Here is a 16,954-nt window from a genome sequence, read left to right on the forward strand (position 1 = left end):
ATTTTAAAAAAAAAAGAAAGAAAGAAATAGACAATGGGACTTGTATCTGGAAGGCCTTAAAGGCTCTTCTAAGTAGGACACAAATGGGCAGGCCATGAAGGAAAACATCCTTCCAAGGACCCAGGATAGGCCAAGGTAAGTCCTGATAGAGCGTCCGCAAGCCCCTATAGAAAGATCTTGGTATGAGCTAAAGAAAGGTACCCCTTATATGGAGACAAGAGAAAAAGATGCCCTCTCTGGGCAGATCTAGCCCTGTGGGAATACCGTTTGGTGAGCAGAACAGGGCTGGGTGCCAGTCCCCATTCACTCCTGGGGTCAGGTGCCTTTGTCAAATAGGCAAATTTATAATTACGTAAAGTGGCCCTGGGTCCTCTTTTAGAGATTAAATATGACACATTTGTCAGGGTATGGACCGTGACCAATAGGGCATGGTGATGCCAGGAAAAGAGAGGTCTATTGTCACCATCCCAGAGCTGACTCAGAGTGAAATAATAAATTTTTGGAATCTAAAAATGCAGAGATGAATGCTAACCAACTTATCAGACCCAAGAAAGATGAATCATAAACCAGCAACAGGGAAAGCCAAGATGTTATCAGAATTACACCACAAACAGAATTCCCAGGACACCACCAGAATTCCACCCAGTCTCCCCATTCCCTATTATGTCCTTTACTTTGAAACAAGCTTCACTTACGATCATAAGAGTGTTGTTCTCCCGATGAGGCCACCAGAAGCCTGGAAAGGACCCTGCTAGCTTTCTGGAGCAGTACCTACAGAGCTGACTGCAAGGGCACAGGAAACCCATAGCTCCCTCGGATACCTTGAGAAAGGGTGGGATGGAGGAGAAGTTTTTGGCAGAGCAGATAGAGGGATGGATTGGTAATCCCCAGATGGGGCTGCAGAAGCTACAAAGTCTTGGGTGGAACAGTTTCAAGGCAAAGTAATGTCTGGTGACCCTGGTTACCCTGGTTTTCAGAAACATTGGAACATGTTCCATTATGCTTCCGAGGACGCTTGTGGCTGTAGGGACTTTGGCAAACCACCAGTGCACGCCTCTTACTGTTCCTGCCTCATCTTCCCAGGCCCTGAAAAAAAGGTTTTATAAGGAGCTCACTTTCCCATTCTGGACAGTTTATCTCAGCTAGGAATAAAAAATACCCAGAAGAGTAGGTCATAAGTCTAGGTTCTGTGGGCAGCCCCCACTGTGGCATTGCATTTAACATCTTGTTGCAGCTCCACAAGGACACTGGGGAAATTTCCAAGAACTTGAAGGCCTTGACCTTCCCCAGTAATGCACATTGGAATCCCAGAGACCCATTCAGGAAGATCATAGGTCAAAACTATTTTCGTAATGATACTAAGGTAGCATGCCTTTTTCACTGCATTGACGTTTAAACTGATGGTACAGAAGCAATGGTAGGTAAAACTGCTGGTATAAATCAAGGCAGGGACACCAAAAGGTCCAAGTAGACTAGTATTTCTTTACTGCCACATAGTCACAAGGGGAAAAGCCAGTTTCACTTTAAAATGTCTTTGATAAAGCAGTAAAAAGTATTAATTTCATTAACTCTTGATTCTTTTTAATATTCTGGGTGATGAATTTGGCAGTATGCATCAGGTTTGATGCATTCCAAGGTAATGTATTTGTCTCCAAGAAAAGCACTTGTGCAATTTTGTGTTTCAAGAACTAGCTACTTTTTTTTTTCTCCACAGAACATGATTTTCACTTGAAAAGTTAGCAGAAAGACACATGTTCTTATTCAGATTTGGGTGTTTGACCGACATCTTTGTGAAAATTAAAAAAGCAAATCACGAAAAACAACTGACAGTACTTGTTGCCAATTACAAAATTTGAGCTTTGAAGCAGCACTTACAATTTTGGAAAATTTGTACCCGTACCTTGAACTTGACAGCTTCCCAGTACTTAAAGACTTGACTGTCTTTAAGTTACTTACATTTGCTTTTTCTGAGATTGCTGTTGATGTGAATACTTGGGATGCTTTGATGTTGTATAATAAAATGTGTCAACATTTGAAAGATCTATACAACTTGGTGAAGCAATATAGTAAAGTCATGAATGGGTAAGAGATCCATTTAAAGTGCGAAACAGACCAGTATGTTCTTCATGTACCTCAGTATGAAAGTTATTTGATATAGTTTCAGATTTCACATTGTAACTAACCTTTAAGAAACTACCACTTATATTTGTTGCAGTATCAAAGAAGAATAAAACTGTCTGAAATGACTACTGAAACACTCCTCCCTTTTCCAACTACTTATCTGTGTGAGGCTAGTTCATCCTCACATACTTCAAGCAAAAGAGCCTATCACAGCAGAGTTCACGCAGAAGCATATGTGAGAATCCAGCTGCTTCTATTAAGCCAGACATTAGGAGATTTGCAAAAATGTAAAAAAATTCCTCTCTTCTCACTAATTCTTTTATCTTGGAAAATATAGTTATTTTAATTAAAATATGTTACTTATCAACATGTACCAGCTTTATTATTTTAAATGAATTCATAAATAATTAAAAATTTTAAATATGGCTAGTTTTCATTAAAAGGTACTATATATGTTAGTATATAATACTATGTTAATATGTAATAGGTTTATTACAGTTATTTTTAAATGACTTAAATAATTAATAAAATTTTCTTACTTCTACTTTCTAAATATGGTAAATTTGCCCACAGAAACAAAAGCTAGTTGGGGTCCTCAATAATATTTCAGAGTCTGAAGAAGCCCTGAGACCAAAAAATATGAGAAACCCTGCCCTCGAGTATGATCCAAGGCAGCGTGGTTGAGGCTTATGCACTGGACAGGTTCATGGAAGAGGGCAGAGAAGCAGTAAAAGTGACTTTCTTAAACAGAGCCAATCTAGAAGTTACTATTCCTGCTCACATCTTATTGGTCAACACTCAGTCTCACGGGCACGCCCAGCTGCCAGAGAGGCTGGGAAACATAGTCTCCACCTGGGCAGCCGAAAGAGAAGAATTAGAGGTCTCTGCCTTACTCCTAAATCTGGACTTTGTTGGCATTAAAAAACAGAATTCTCTGAGTTGGTTTAAAGGTAGTCGTGTTACAGGGACTTCCCTGGTGGCGCAGTGGTTAAGAATCCATCTGCCAATGCAGGGGACACAGGTTAAAGCCCTGGTCTGGGAAGATCCCACATGCCGCGGAGCAACTAAGCCAGTGCGCCACAAATACTGAGCCTGTGCTCTAGAGCCCAAGAGCCACAACTACTGAAGCCCGCGTGCCTAGAGCCCATGCTCTGCAACAAGAGAAGCCCACACACCACCACGAAGAGCAGCCCCCGCTCGACGCAACTAGAGAAAGCCTGCGCACAGCAACGAAGACCCAACACAGCCAAAAATAAATAAATTTATAAAAATAAAGGCAGTTGTGTTACAGTGGCCAGCACTGCATCAGCTGAGGCTCATGTGGACAATGTTTGGGCAATTCAGGAGCTAATAGTTTGCAATCCTGTGATTCAATTGGCTCAGCTAAGGCTGGCTCAGAATGTGGCATTTATAGTGTACACCTGGATCTGAGGGCTGGCCAAGCAGACAAGAACAAGTAGATATAAACACTGATACTATGCAGTCAAAACCACTCAGTCTCCCATGATCCACCAGGGCTCATGTATTGTAACAATGATAATAATAATAGCATCGAGGGAATGTGGGTGGAGAAGGGACCCTCACCACAGATTTCAATGTGTCTTCCATCAAAGAGGAGACTAGCTGCCTCAGAGGACCGTTGCCATCCTTGAGAGAAAAATCTTTCTCTCTTGTTCACTCCAGGATGACCTCTTAATAGCAGTATGTTGGACCAGCTACCAGAGCTCCAGGGGAAAGTGGGTGCAGAGTGACTTCCTCTGAGCCTAAAGCACTGCAGGTGGGACCAGTCATCGTGGGATTGCGAGCCCAGACCATGTGGTTAACACTGGACAGCTGACCCGCCAACCGCAGCAGTGACCCAACAGATCCCCAGCTCAATTCACACAAACAAATCACTTCTTTTCATCTTAGTTTCTTGGTCTTTAAAATGGAGGATAAAAAATGTGTTCCATTCATAGGGTTGCTAAGGAAATCAAACAAGATATAATTTGTGAAACGCTATGCACCAAAAAGGAAAAGGACCAAGTGTGAGTAGCCAGTTGTCACGGCTACTACCTCCACTTGACACACCTGAGGGATCGTTAGGTCACTTATGATTTCTTGTGTTCATATGTCCTCTTCCTTGCCACCCAACTTTGTTTTTTTAATTTTTATGTTTAATTGTGGTAAAACACACAAAGCATAAAATTTACCATCTTAGCCATTTTTAAGTGGACAGTTGGTGGTGTTAAGTATATACATATTGTTGTACAACCAGTCTCCAGAACGTTTTTATCTTGCCAAAATGAAACACTACCCATTAAATTAAACTCTCCATTCCTCTCAAAACTCGTTTGAAGTAATCCTTTCCCTCAAGCTTCCAGAGCCATGATCAGCTAAAGCTGATATGCCACACTGCCCCAGGACTTTTCTTCACCTTCCCATAATTTACTCATGAACACATGTTATGTTGAGCTGACCGTAAGACAGGTTCTTAGCAATGCTTTGAAGCTAAAAAAAAATGTCATTATTCTCAAAGTTCTCCCAGTATGTTTTACAAGTGTGTCAGTAATCAAGTGTGATTCAATGGTTATAAATGATACAGTAAAAGTCCATACAAGGTGTAGAATCAGCACAAAAGAAGAAGCCATCAATGTGTCAGGGAGAGGAATGCACAGGAAACAGGTGAGGAATGTTATTAAAGGTTTCCTGAAGGAGAAGTTCTTCAATCTGGGATTTTAAGAATGAAGGGGTAGGAATTCCTCAGAGATAACAGTGGAAAAGTTTTGAAATACAAACAGTTCAGTCTAATATGAAGTATTTTTTGTCTAGCGTTTTCTCACCAATTGTCTAATTCACCACAGAGGTTTGAAATGATGACAATTTCAGGCAGGAAGTTTAACAGAGTTGGGCAGGGTGGTGATGACAGTGGCAGACCGGTGAAGGAGACGATTTTTGCAGAAAGACGTGAAAATTCCATCTCTGTAGGTGACCCCTACCCCTACCATGCACACATTCTTCTAGGGACCAATATTCAGAATAAAAACAAAAATTATTTGTAAAATTTGGGTTTAAAATGTCTTCATCTTATGATGTCTTTCCTTTCTTTGTTTCTCTCTCTTGATCTAGAGCTTGAAAATCAGTAATTCCTTTTCTGATATATTTTCAGTTTTCATGTTTGATTTCAAAGCTTTAGTCCTGTTTATATTGCTAAAAAGCCTACCAATTGTGCAGGGAGAGTTTTTTGAAAAAACTATTCTTATGTTGTTCAATGCCATTTTTAAAAATCAATCTTTTTAGAAACAATTCCTAAAATCATATTTTACCAATAGTCATTTCAAACATATCTTTTAGATATATCCCAAGTTAACTACTGATTAATGAAGAATTTAACTACTGATTGACTTTCCTTTTTGCCTAAGTACTCTAAGATGTTTATAGGATTGCTCTCAATTATTCCAAACACAATGAGATATTGAAAATCAGCACATTACGGCTTAAGTGTAAAGAGTTATTTCTAGTACAAATCCTAGAGATGTTTTGAATGAAGAGTCAAAATATTTACAGACCTGTATATTTTAAGATCCCTTGTATCTTGCAATTGTAGTAATAGCTTCCATCTCACTTCAAAAGAAGGGGTCGCCCAGGTAAAGAGAAGAGTGAAGTCAGAGCTGGGATCTGTCTTGGAGAAACAGTCACAGGGACTTGGGAAGCACTGTCAGCTTCAGAAGGCCAATAGCCCCGGGACGTCTCAACTTCTGAGGCAGAACTTACCTGAGTTCCATCCTTATCTGTCTTAGCTCCCAGGGGCTATAATTCAGAGGCTGCATTCCACAAAAGAATCCTAAACCCAAGTGAAATAACCCTGAAATGTCATGCCACTAGCACACACCTGAGGGCAGGATAAACATATGGTCCAGGTAAACATAACAAGAATTGTACACAAGCTTAAAGTAGGTCTCCCTTCACCTTGATTTTCTTTTGCTATGTCTATGACATAATTTTAATGACAAATTAAAATTCAACAGAATGCTGAATGAGGACAAAGTTGAAATCTATTTGGAAAACTAGAGATACTCGCTTTTATGTGTATACACACTTGGGGAAAAAAAAAAAAAAAGGATGAAAGTTTCCCAGATGTTGTGGACCAGGGGCAAACATCCAGTTGCTTTCAATTACTGGAGAAGCAGGAGAGCGTTTTGACAGAGCATCTCCATGTATAATTTAAATTCCATGATTCAGGGAGTTTAATGAGACGAAGGAAAAATGCCCTGTACTAATTTGTTTCATCATTGATCTCTCCAATTATAGTCTTTAATATGCCAGGAAATCTTATAGTCCTTAGGATGCAAAGTATATAAAAGCCTCATTGGGTTTCTTTTTATTCCATTTCCTCCTTTAGCATCAATGTTTCCATACTTGATTAATTGTAGCCAAAGTAAATATTTTAACATATCTCCCTCCTGAAATATAAAGTAACACAAATGGTTTTTTTGAAGTGACCATTTTTCTTTTTCATTCTGTGATTTTAGATTTTCTTTTCTGTTTCAGATACTAAAGCATCTGTTTTAAATATAATGCTTTTGGTTTTGAGTTCCCTCCCACATTTTTGTTAAGTGATACATCTGCTTAATGGTTCATCTTGAATTGGTTCGTCTTGAAATGATGTCTGATTCTTTGAAATATGAAAATATATATGAGGAAATGACCATATTATTCATATTTAGAATACTATGTTTATGGATATACACATTTATAGTAAAAGATTTAAGACATGCATGAGAACGTCAGGACACAAGCTAGCTCCCAGGAGGGAGGGAAGAGGAAAGATGGGCTTCTGCTGTATCACTAACATTTTATTTCTTTAACAGAATAAAATATCTGAAGAAACTACGACATATTATTAAATCTGGTGTAGGGTGTAGGGCCATTAACTGCCACAAGAAGAGTCACAGAAACCTTAGGAATAAAGCCAATGCTAAATTCACATGAACTGTAAAGGTATAAAACATGAAAACAATGAATATCATAAGGTAGAAGGTATCGTGATACAACAGGAAAAGACCCGGCTTTGAATTCCAGCTCTGTCACTTTGTAGATACAACCCAGGACAAGCTTTCCAACCCCTGTAAGTCACAACTTCTCTATTTGTAAAAGGAGTACAATAATATTTACTTTGTGGGTTATGAAGAGTATTGTGTTGCTATACATGTAGAATGCAAAACTATTATCGGACCCTTACATAATCTTTAGAGATAGAGTGATGATCACTTTATCAATAAAGTTTTAAATTCACTTCTAAAACTGATTTCTAGATTTATTGAATTTTTAAAAAATTTCTGACAAACGAATTTCAATATTCCTCACTGAAACACTTTACAAAGTAATCCAAGCAATGAGATGCTAGTGTGAAAATGGATTATGTAATAAGGGATCTGAATAGAGAGAAGAATTAAAGTAGAATATGGAAAATGAAGCAAACTATATATAAATATGGGGTACTGGAGATAACTCTCCTTAATTTTTTTTTTAATTTTTGTGGGAAAAAAAGAGGAAGTCAATTGAACCACCTGACTACCCAGAGGGAAGAGAAAAGGAAAATTATTTCTTTCACAGATGTTATCACATTTAACACTCTTAATAAAACTCAGAGGTTACACAAGCTAGTAAGTGGGAGAACTATTCTTCAAAACTAGGTTTACTTTCATTCTCAAATTCATACCTTCCCATTATTCTACAAAAGTATTTCCTTTCTGGATCTAATTCTGATCAACACAGAGTTGACTAAGGGGAGGTGATAATTATATACCAGTTTATAGAGCAAACCTGCTTAGGAAATCTCTAAGTCACTACATCTTTGAATTTTTAAAAATGTAAATGTGAGAAAAATGTACTTCCAATATTGAAAAAGATAGATTCTGCAAACTGTTCACTAAGGAATTTTTTTAGTATCGACCCTTATTAAAAAAGCAACTGTAACCACTGAAAAACAAATCAGAGTGCAGCCACTGTGGAAAACAGTATGGAGTTTCTCAAAAAATTAAAAATAGAGCTACCATATGACCCAGTAATTCCACTCCTGGGTATATATCCAAAAAAATGAAAACACTAATTTGAAAAGATCCATGCACCCCAATGTTCATAGAAGTACTAATTAAAATTGCCAAGACATGGAAACAACCTAAGTATCCATCAACAGATGAAGGGATAAAGAAGAGATGGTATACGTGTATACAATGGAATACTACTCAGCCATGAAAAATAATGAAATTTTGCCATTTGTAGCAACATGGATGGACGGCATTATGCTAAGTGAAATAAGTCAGACAGAGAAAGATAAATATTGTATGATATCACTTATATATGGAATCTAAAAAATACAACAAATTTGTGAATATAACATAAAAGAAGCAGACTCACAGATATAGAGAACAAACTAGTGGTTACTAGTGGTGGGCCGAGGGAGGGACAATATAGGAGTGGGAGATACAAATTATTGGGTATATGATAGGTTTAAGGATGTAATATACAACATAGGGAATATAGTCAATATTTTCTAATAACTGTAAATGGAGTGTAACCTTTAAAAATTATATAAAAATATAAAAATTTTTAAAAAGATCACTATAACCATAATGGTTATAGAAAAATGGTTGTGGTAAACTAACTTCGTTTCTCTTTTAATACATTATGATAGGCTGATCAGGGAAAGGCAATAGAAAATACTTTCCTGAACTTTATCAGGGCACCTGCAAAGTCTCTAATTCATTCACTCAGTAAGCAATTATTCAACACTATACTTTGCAAAGCCCACCTTGATATTTAAATAGCCCATTCCATGACGCTCCACACAACACACTTGCTAGGATCTGCTCACATATTTCCAAGAGTGCCACTCAATGAGTTTCCTCCATCTACCTCTTTGGTTAACATCTTTGCTCATCCTTCAAGATTCAGGAGTCTCTGCCTCCAGGAAGGCTTCCCTGATGCTCCTTCCCCTGAAGCAGTCCCTCCTGTATACAACCAAAGCTTCTTGTGCACTTATTTATCTAAGCATCTGTCCCACTGACTTGCAACTGTTTGTTGACTTGCTTGTCTCACTCCCCATTATAATCATCCTATTGGCAGAAGCTCTGTTCTATCTCTGTCCCTGGCAGAAAGTAAGGGTCCTATAAATACTGCTTGAATGAAAATCTGTTAAGCAGTATTGGAAGTGGTACCAGGCCTGAGAGCGGTCACCTTACACATTTATTCAAGACAGTTTCTTCTGCGTTTGTTTTGACATGACTAAGTGAGCAAAAGCTGCTTACTTCCCAGCTCCCCTTAGAGGTCACCTTACCTACATAAGTTACAAACTTCTTTCCTCTTCAGATTGCCCAACAATTAACTGCTAAATCATTACAAACACATATAGAGAGCAGCCACACTCACTGCCATAAAACAAATAGTGAAGTCTAATCCACAGGAAGCAATTTCCTAATTGCTCCCCTAATTAGCTAAGAGCATCCTCCTCCCAGGTGTTTATCCTGAGGTTGAACTGAGGAGGGAGTTCTAACTACATTTTTTGAGCACCTGGTAGCCTAAGCCCCGTCTATGCTTTAGCCCTTAACATGCATCTTTATGTCAATCAAGATCAGCCATTTGGGGTACTTCCCTGGCAATTACCCGTGGTTAAGACTCCGCGCTTCTACTGCAGGGGGCATGGGTTCAATCACTAGTTGGGGAAATAAGATCCCGTATGCTTCACATGTAGCTAAATAAATAATTTTTTAACATCTTTATTGGAGTATAATTGCTTTACAATGGTGTGTTAGTTTCTGCTTTATAACAAAGTGAATCAGCTATACATATACATATATCTCCATATCTCCTCCCTGTTGCGTCTCCCTCCCACCCTCCCTATCCCACCACTCTAGGTGGTCACACAGCACCGAGCTGATCTCCCTATGCTATGTGTAAATAAATAAATAAATTCTTAAAAATAATTTTTAAAAAAAGATCAGCCATTTGGTTTTAGAGATGAGGAAACGGAGGTAAAGAAAAGAGAACTGAGTAAGGACATGCAGCTATTTAGAGGCAGGATTTGGACCCAGGAGCTCTGGGTCCCCGGAAAGAGTACATTCTATAACTTAGTACCTTTGAGCCACGATTCCTTTCCAAAGGGAACATCTCTGCAGGGTTTGTCGATCACTCTCAGATTATATCAAACTCTTTGAAACTTCAAGGCATTTTCAAGTATTAAAGCTTTGTAGGAAGCGATGATAAAATGTGGGTCTCCACCTACCAACATTATGCTCTCCATGCCCCTTAGCACAACTTGTTTGCTAAAATTCACACAGAGATGAGATAGCCCAGAGGGGTGAGATCATTTTGGTTTGCTTGTTTTTGCTAGAAGGGGATTGTCTTCTCCCAGCCCCTAATGATCGGTAGCAACTACTGCAGCTGAATCCCTGCAAATCAGGCTCCCCTGGTCAGCAGACACAGCTCCCATCCAATGAATAACATTTCAAAGCTCAGAAGAACAGGCCTATTCCATGAGATACTCAGTACCCAGGCCCCAGGAAGACTAAACCCTTAAAACCATCAACCTAATGACTTGTACACCAAACTGCCTTAAATATAAAATCCCATGGAACAGTTTGATTTGAGAGGACCAAGATACCTAACACCCAATCAGGCCACTATATCCAAGGGCACACAGAATTAGGGAAAGTATACAAAAAGTAAATTTTTTCCCCATTCTCTTTGTCTATAGCTGATTGTTCGATGTTGCAAATAGAGTTTGAGTCTCATTCAATTGGTGTTCAGTGCCTTGAGCTTCTAATTTCAACCTGGAATCTCTTAATGAAACAAGTACAAGCCACCGGGCGCCAACGTCATTTGTTGGTCAGTAACGTCCAATTGCAAGGAGTAATGGCTGTATCTTGAACAGTTAATAGAGTTCAAAATAACTAAAACTTGCCCTAGTTTTTAAGAAATTCTGTAAAACACTTCTGGATTACAATGACATCTGGCTAGCAGTTCCCCATTTAGCTTATCCACTTCTTATGAAAAAGACTGTGAAATAATGGAAAAGAATATGAAAAAGAATGCAGTCACTTTGCCGTACAGCAGAAATTAGACACAACATGGTAAATCAACTATACTTCAATAAATTTTTTTAAAAGACTATGAAGACACTGGAAAAAGATGAAAACTGATCATGAACCAAAACTAAATCAAATAAATGCCTCCTTTCAATAGGTCATTCACTGCTTCTAGAAGTGCAAGACTAATGAATTTCTTGGGCACACACCCTTTGACATACTTCTTTCACCATTTGTAGCAACATGGATGGACCTGGAGATTATCATACTAAATGAAGTAAATCAGATAGAGAAAGACAAATCTCATATAACATCGCTTGTATGTGGAATGTAAAAAACAAAATGATACAAGTGAACTTATTTACAAAAACATACTCACAGCCTTAGAGAACCAACTTATGGTTACCAGGGGGAAGGGTGGCAGGGAGGGATAGACTGGGAGTTTGGGATTGACATGTAGACACTGCTACATTTAAAATAGATAATCAACAAGACCTACTGTATAGCACAGGGAACACTGCTCAATATTCTGTAATAACCTAAATGGGAAAAGCATTTGAAAAAGAAGAGGTACATGTATATGTATAACTGAATCACTTTGTTATACACCTGAAATTAACACAACCTTGTTAATCAACTATGCTCCAATATAAAATAAAATTTTTTAAAAAATAAAATAAAGCTCGGGCTTCCTTGGTGGCACAGTGGTTGAGAGCCTGCCTGCCAATGCCGGGGACGCAGGTTCGTGCCCCGGTCCGGGGGGATACCTCGTGCCGCAGAGCGCTTGGGCCCGTGAGCCATGGCCGCTGAGGCTGTGCGTCTGAAGCCTGTGCTCCGCAACGGGAGAGGCCACAGCAGTGAGAGGCCCGCGTAACGCAAAAAAATAAAATCAAATAAAAATAAAATAAAGCTGATGTGCAGTGAGAGTATGGGGGAAAATGGAGAAAGAGGACTTACAGAGCAGTTCCTTCTCAGTCTACTCCTGAAACATGGTATCGTATTGCCTTTGAATCCCATGAGAGTGCCTAGGATCATTCAAACAAATCCATCGATTTTGCTCAAGTTTAATTAGAGTTTGGTTCCTGTGACTTAGAATCCTAATAGACCATCATTACAAACACACAGAGTTAACACAACTCAATTCGTTGATATGTGATGTCAATTCGAATTTGTACCAATGTTCCATTCTCAATTTCAAATGATTATTTTTGGAAAACATGAGAAATTAATGAAAAGAAAAAGAAACATTACATACATTGGCTGAATAAAAAAGAGCCAAAGAAAAGAAACTGGGGGCCAAGTGGGTTACAGTTTTCTACTACAAAAACAGAAAACCCCATTAAATCTGTATAGGCAGTTCTAGGAAAGGATCATTGCAACTGCACATGAAATTTGTGTGGAAGGTAGAAAATCTCTAAATTATCTGAACTCCTAAATAGTGGGTGTTTGACTCACAACCAGCTTAATTTCACCTAACCAATGTCCTCACATTTCAGAAATTACCAGTGGCATATTCCCTTCTCAAAACCCCATGAAGACTAGTGGCTTATGAAAGTCTATATACTCAATACTGAACACAAATAAAATGGATAGTCTTGAGAGAAAAAATGTTGTTGAGAAAATGACTTTTCAAAGGAGTTTGAATCCACAACCTTCCTTGGCTAAAATTCCATATCTCAGATTTCTAGACCAAGATCTTAGCTTACAACACTTATATACTAGAATAAATATCCTCAAGCAAATAACATCATTCTAATGTTCTTTCCTAAATCCAAGCTTACTTCAGGAAAAGAAATTTAAGTTACTGTCAGAATTGGTCACAGAAGTTCAGTTTCAGTATACACTGAAAAAACATATTTATTATATTCCGATCCTGACACAAGAGAGGTTCAAATGACTTTGCTTGGTTGGCCGTGTTTAGTTAGTAGGGGAATGTTTGTTCTCCCTCTGTATTGCTATCATAAAACACATTGATCATTGTCTGTAGCCATTTGGTTTTACTGTTTATATTTGAGAGATGTTGCAATATTGAGCAAGGAAGTCTGTCAAAGAGGGGAAATTATTTGGACCATAAATGGTTATTTACAAATAAAGCCAGCTTATTCATCTGTTTTTTGTTTATGTTGCTAATTATCAGAGCTAAATGAGTCCTTTCGTGTAGACATCTCCTGATTCCCAAGTCTCCTTCAAGCCGATCTTAAATACCAGAGGATTTATTTTTCACCAACCATCACAAGCAAATATTTAGCCTAATTTCCAAACGATTGCAATTGTGATTCCTGCCCCCTTATCTTGCCCTAATTTCATGGAATGAACATAAAAAAATGAGGACATTTTAAATTCAGTGGAACAAACAAGCACTGGATATTTTCAACTGCCAGGCCTGCACTAGCCATTTAGGGTGCGAAAAATAAATACAGTTCTTCGTATATTTGGAGATGAAAGGAAACCAGAGGATCCACAAACATTGGCCTCTATTCTCCATAAAGTCAAGACAATCATTAAAAGTAGAGGCCAGTGGGGAGGAAAAGCAAGTTCAAGGGAGACGACACAAGGAGAGGGGCAAAGTTTAAGATTTGCCACTAAAACAAGGGCTAGCATTAATTGAGTACTATATGCCAGCCAGTGGACAAATTGCTTTACTTATATTGCTCTTTTAATCCTTAAGACAATCTCTTGATGTAGGTACCATTGTTCTCATTTTAGAGATGAAGTAACTGGGAAACGGAGAGGTTGAATGACTTGCCCAAGGTCACACAACCTAGCGAATTGTAGAATCAGGATACAACCCACTCTCTGTAGAATCAGGATAAAACCCACCTATCTGCACAGCAGTAAGGGCCATGTTCAGTTTAACATCTACGAATCCACAGTAACACAAGCTTGTAGAACAATGCCATTTTCTCCAGCAAAGCTAATTGCTGAAGTCATCTAGGATTGACTGAGGATTGATTTGGTTGTTGTGGCTAAAGTATGGTCATGATGAAGTAACTGAGTGCGCTGAAGAGTCCTGTGGGAAAGAATGTTAGATTAGGAAGCGGAGTTAGTGCTGCCAGTTGAGGGCTGATGTTTTAGAAAAATTGAGGTTATTGATAGACTACAGGATTCAATAAAGACATGGAAGAGACTGACGGAAGGTCAAGAAGTGAGAAAAATGAAAGAATAGGAAGTATAATCAGAATGGGAATTCCAAATTAGTTTTTTTTTTTTTAATTTTAGGCGGCTTTGGGTCTTTGTTACTGTGCGTGGGCTTACTAGTTGCGGCGAGTGGGGGCTACTCTTGGTTGCGGTGCACAGGCTTCTCATTGCGGTGGCTCCTCTTGTTGTGGAGCACAGGCTCTAGGCGCACGGGCTTCAGTAGTTGTGGCACACGGGCTCAGTAGTTGTGGCACATGGGCTTAGTTGCTCCGCGGCATGTGGGATCTTCCTGGACCAGGGCTCGAACCTGTGTCCCCAGCATTAGCAGGCGGATTCTTAACCACTGTGCCACCAGGGAAGCCCCCAAATTAGATTTTAAAAGTAGAGTTAGGGAGGTCAAAATGGTTGACACCATCAACTTCCAATCCATCCCAATGATTAGACTAAACTAAACATGGTAATCCCAGTCTCTCTATCAAGGATTGGTTTAGGACTAGGCCTCCAATCTAGTCTTGGTGGAATGAGGGAAAGTCTGCTGGGGAGCTCCTGGGAATGTTTTTCATCACTATAGAAAAGAGGCACATGGAAAAAACTCAGCCCCCTTCCTCCTTTGGATGCTGTAGTGTCTTGGTCCCCTACTACTAGCTTAAGGTCAAAGCCAGCACAGACAGGAGGACAGAGACCATGGGAATTGTGGAATAATAAAACCAACCCTGATGAATATGCCTAAAGCTGCCTTATGTCTTAAATTTTATTATGTGAATTATAAATTCCCTTATCTTTTAAAGCAAATCAAACAGAGTTTTCTGTTCATTGCAGCCAAGGGCATCCTAAGTGATTCAGGGGTGGTTTCAGAAGATGACAGTATATTTTTGTAATTGTAAGTGACTAACATGGAGTGAAATCTGAAGCTGACAAGCAGAAGATGAGAATGGTTTTATACAAACCTCCCATGAGTCTCACGGGAGGGAAATTTTTGGCTTGATGAGGTAAGAGGAATGGACTAGGAACAGCAATGGTCTGGGATGCTAAAAGACATTGTTACATATTTCATAATAAAAATAATATATTCATTTGATCAACTAGTGAATGCCCATAAAATACCAGAATTGTGCCTTGGGCTGGGGACACATAGTAAGCAAAACTATGTCTGCCCCAACAAAGCTTTGAGTCTAATGGGGGACACAGACATTAATCAAATAATCACACAAACAAATATAAAATTACATCTGCTACAAATAAAAGGACATCTGTCACAAAAGACAGGTTGAGATTTCTAGGTCAAGATGGGAAAATGCACAAACTACAACTCATTTCCTCCTATTCCAAATGAAGATAAATGCTACATAAAAATTATAAATAAAAATATTTAAAACTACACAGAGAAGGAGAGAGAGAGAGAGAGGTCTTAAGGAACGAAAAACAGAGAAGGAACCCATGGTGTTTGGTAGGAACGTAAGTCAGGAAGCCAATAGAGGACCCAGATGAAATGCAGGCCTTGGGGCTGGGGTTTTGGTGCCCTGTGGTGAGGGAAGCTGAAACCATTAGACTCAAATGCTGTGCTGAGCCAGAACTGGGTTCACCCTGTAAAACTGAACACTGGAAATATGTGGCTCATGTATGAACTGGGACTGAAGGATCTCCACACATGTGCCCAAGTTGATGAACAGAAGCTAGGCATTTGCCAATAGCCTTAGACCAGAAGCCTCTATCTATACCTCATATAATGCAGGGCCCATATTGCATTATTCTAGTTGTTCAAAACTTCAGAGTGGGAAGAAGGAAAGCAGGAGGTGTGACATAGCCATTGCGGAGAGTAGGTAAGTAAATTACAATTTTATATCTGAACCATTGTGACCTCTTGCAGCACTGGGTGCAGACATGGAAAGAACAGGTAACTGGATTCATCTAGGATCAGGAATTTACCAGACCAAGGTGATGAACAAAACAGAAGTAAAAGAGAATTCTGGCTACAGGAAGGGGTATTTTTGAAATCATGAGCCTTAGACTCTAAACCTGAAATAAAGAGGGAAATGAAGAAAAAAGAAGCTAGAACAGTTGTTGGATTACATGTTTTGAAAAGAGGAAGAAAATTCTAGTAGGAGAATAAGCAACTGTCAGGGAAGGAGATTTTGGTTACAGGTAATGATGTACGAAGCAGTGATTTTGTAAATGGATCAATTAGAAGTACTAGTAATGTGAGAGCACATGGCAGAAGTGTAGAGGAGGAAGAAATCAGAGTTAATAGCACAGAATGGGTCATCTATGCCATTATCATCCTAGGTTACAGGAAAAGATGGGAGGAACTGAGATGGAGAAAATTAGGCAGGTGCCAATATTTTAGATGAATGGCAGGGGAAATGATGGGATAGTTGGTGTATGACAGCAAGCAATAGGATAGAGGGTAATAAAATGGATTAAGTCTCAGTGGAGAGGGTTTTTACAAGACAGTGGCAAAATGGAGGTGGCAGTGCTAAGCTAGGAAGACACCAGCCCTATCTTCTTGTCCTAAGGTATATAGGGTTTGTGAAAGTAAACAGCCACAGCCACTTACGAGAGCTTCAGGTATTCTCAGGAAAGAGCCAGATTTCATGAAAGGCAAGGAAGCTGAGAGAATATTCAGGCAACAG

General features: G+C 39.0%; 1 protein-coding gene across 4 annotated transcripts in view; it reads right to left on the reverse strand.

The window, feature by feature from the left end:
• Window positions 1-16,954, reverse strand: part of LPAR1 (lysophosphatidic acid receptor 1) — a 400,858-nt gene that overhangs the window by 226,299 nt on the left and 157,605 nt on the right. The gene's annotated exons all lie outside the window — the stretch shown is intronic.

This window comes from Stenella coeruleoalba, assembly GCF_951394435.1.
Source record: "Stenella coeruleoalba genome assembly, chromosome: 7".
Classification (NCBI taxonomy): Eukaryota; Metazoa; Chordata; class Mammalia; order Artiodactyla; family Delphinidae; genus Stenella; species Stenella coeruleoalba.